Raw genomic sequence first — 3654 nt, forward strand, 5'->3', positions numbered from 1 at the left:
GTGTGCGGGCGGCCTGAGTTTCCTGAGCCAGCAGGGTAGAGTCGTCCCGCCCAACACATGCTCTGAGCCTGGTGACCTTGGGTTCTGTGGCTATACAGATGGAAGGGTGTAGCGAACGTACGCTCTGCTTGAAGATAACGCCATCACCCCGCCACGCTCTTCGTTTACACTTGCTTCCATTGCTGTCTTTCCTAGATTTGCGAGTGGAGCACCTGTGGGGTACGGGAAATGCTTGGGACTCAATATTGCATAATCAGGATACTACAAACACATAGATGACAGAAGGATCAAGCATTAACAGCACTGAAAAAGCTTTCCAATCTATACCACATGCCAGTTAAAATCAAAACACATTTAATGAAAGCTCTCGTACTCCCAATTTTAAATTATCCACCAATCCCCATCCATACTATGAGCAACACGCAAATCAGTAAATTACAAAAAATACAAAACAAAGCACTAAGATTTGCTACAAATCAAAAATACTCATACACCTTAAATACTATGCAAATACATACATGCTCAAACACCATACCTGTAAACATCAGATTACACAAAAGAGCACAAGAAATATGGAACAAGATGGACTTAATAGAAATACCAGCTTACCAAACATTCAAAGAGAATCATAACATCGCTAAGTTTCACAGAGATTATCCAAGCAGTATACAAGCATATAATACAACACCAAACGCCTTATACTACTAACAACACCCAACCACTAAAAATGTTAAACGATACTTACCACACTTACTTCGAAATGAAAAAATCTTAATGATAGTTCTTAGCCATACACTTGCCTTCAAAGCACATGAAGACACTTAATGTGAGTACCTGAAAAGGAAAAATCATAATTTTACTGCAAAAACGGGAAAAAAATAGCCACTCATATATTGGCAATCACTTAACACTCACACCTGCATGCCCAAACTCTTACGCATAAAGACGATTATGCACTCATAGCATTTTCCATCATATGTAGAGTACGTCAAACTCCAAATAATACACGCAACCATACACACAATTATACAAAACACGCATAAGAATACACAACCACACACAGTGCACATCCACACACACATGCAAACAAGCACACACACACACACACACACACACACACACACACAAATATATATATATATATATATATATATATATATATATATATATATATATATATATATATATATATATATATATATATATATATATATATATATATATATATATATTGATTGATTGATTGATTGATTGATTGATTGATTGATTGATAACTTTATTGTTGTAGAAGTGTATACAACAAGGGAGGGGGTCGGGTCATGCCGACCACCCCCTAAACATGGGACAAAAAGGATTTAAGAGTGCGTCAGAAAGCGAAGGTGAAGCACGTCCTGCCACACGTCTGGCACCACAGCCTCCTTACTCTCCCGCACCGCCAGGCGCCAACCTGGGAGAGCGATACCTGCTGGTGCACCCAAGCGAACCCCTCGGTTACAATTATGTATATTATTATGTGACACTAATATATTTAACAAACTAACCTTTTCATACGTGTAATTAAGCTGTCTACATTATGTATATTATTAAGTGATACTTGTAACCCCCCACATCTCAATCGCATCTCCCACAGCAGTGTGGGTGGTTTTCCCCCGGGCTCTCCGGTTTCCACCCAGCACTCAGCACTGCCCTGTGACGCTCATCACTTTACCACAGCAAGCCGGACCGCCCGGCTACTTTACTTCTCTTACTTTTTTTTCTATTTTTCACCTTCTATCTCTTCCAGTGTATCTCTAGCGAGGAGATACACCATCCCCATCTTCTGTATATATAACTTTCTGTAAATAAACTAAAACTAAACTCGGTCACAGCGGCGAGCTTGGCCTCCAGCCGGTCCAGTGTCCGAGCAGCCGTGGGTACCCACTTCTCCTCATTCGTGTCCATGTCATCCAATACCAGGTCCGCCTCTACAGAGGGGGACCCAGACCGCGGAGGCGTGCGGTGCGGCACAGACAGCTGCTGGGCCGGGGCCGGCGGGAGCGGTGGCTGTACTGGTGCCGGTGGCTGGACTAGCTGGGGCCGAGAACTAGCCGGCACACCCTGGGGCTGGCTATCAGGGGCAGACTGGGGCGAAGGATGTACCGTGACAGACGCTGGCTGGGGCCGCGGGCTGGCTGGCGCACTCTGGGGATTGTTATCTTGGGCAGGCTGGACAGTAGCAGACACTGGTTGGGGCCGGGGGCTGGCCGGCACACTCTGGGGCTGGTTCTTGTGGGCAGGTTGGGGCGCTGGCTGGACAGGGGTGGGCACTGGCTGGGGCGGAGGGGTCGCTGCGTCCCGCTGTCGCTCCAAGGTAGTGACCCTCACACGCAAGTCCCTGACCTCGGCCTGGATTCCCAGCAGGAGCTGCACCACGTTCTGGAGGGTCGCAGGCACGCCAGCCTGCGATGCGGGGGCTGCATCCTCAGCCCCTACCACAGCAGCATAGTAAGGGGCAGTCCTGCGTGGCACAGGGACAGGTGGCCGTGTGGCAGGGACGGAGGGTGAGCCGCCCCAGACTGGGCTGGGGCAGCTGTGCCAAGCAGGGACGGAAATGCTGATTGCTGGGCGGCTGGCAGAGACAGAGCAGGGAAGTCGGACCAGGACGGGGCGCCATTTGCCCAAGCATTGTGTTGCGGAGCTGAGGCGGGCCGAAAAACCACCCTGGAGGGACCGACAGTGGTGCCGAGGGTCTGTGGCTCCCTGACGGGCCTGGACCGAGCAGGGCAGCGGCGCAAAGAGGCGTTGTGGTCGCCCCTACAGTTGCAACACAGCGGGATGACTCTGGTGCCAGCACGTATCTTCTCCAGGCAGCGGGAGGAAGGATAACTCCCAGAACAGTACCTGCAGCGCGGCCCCGACTTGCACTTCCAGCTCTGATGCCCGAACCGACAGCAGTGACCGCACAGGTCAGGCTCAGGGGTGTACAGGCCCACGTGGAAGCGCCCCAGGCCGCGGAGGTGCACCGAGCTGGGCACGGCCCCTTCAACGAAGCCCAGGAGCTGAGGGCGGGGCTCACTTGCGACGACGCGCCTCTTGAGCCAAAGGAAAGCCTCTGACGTGGAGAGAGGGTCAACATTGATGGCGGTAGACACGCCATGAACGATGACCATCTGCTGTCGGGCGTCAGGATCCGCTGGGGTCATGGTGAGGCCGAGGAAGCCCTCCTTCACCAACATGCCGTTTGCCGCCGACCGAGGGTTGACCGTCAGGTACGGCCTGCGCCTACCTTCCTTCATGAGTGGCTCCAAGGATGGGTGCTGTTTGAGCAGCGCCAGGAACCACTCGTAGAGTTGGGCCAGAGTCTTGCCGTACCCCTGGGGAAACCTCACACGGCGACGGGAAGCGCCCACCTGAGGCGAGGAAGCACGAGAGGCGGCGTCAGTATACATGACGTCCTACAGGCCTGGAGACAAGGGTGGCGAGTCCATAGAGGCGGAGGCAGCAGGGGGTTGCGGGGGTTGACCCTTTGTCTGGTCAGGTCAGGGGAGGCCATGCGGTCAGCGGCGGCGGGGAGACAAAGCTTCTCAGCTCCACCAACAGGAAGTTTTACCCTTTTAACATGAATAATGGTCTCCTTTGGCTGGCCTGCCAGAAGACAGGCGTCCTGGCTATCCA

This window comes from Portunus trituberculatus, chromosome 31 (genome assembly GCF_017591435.1).
Source record: "Portunus trituberculatus isolate SZX2019 chromosome 31, ASM1759143v1, whole genome shotgun sequence".
NCBI lineage: Eukaryota > Metazoa > Arthropoda > Malacostraca > Decapoda > Portunidae > Portunus > Portunus trituberculatus.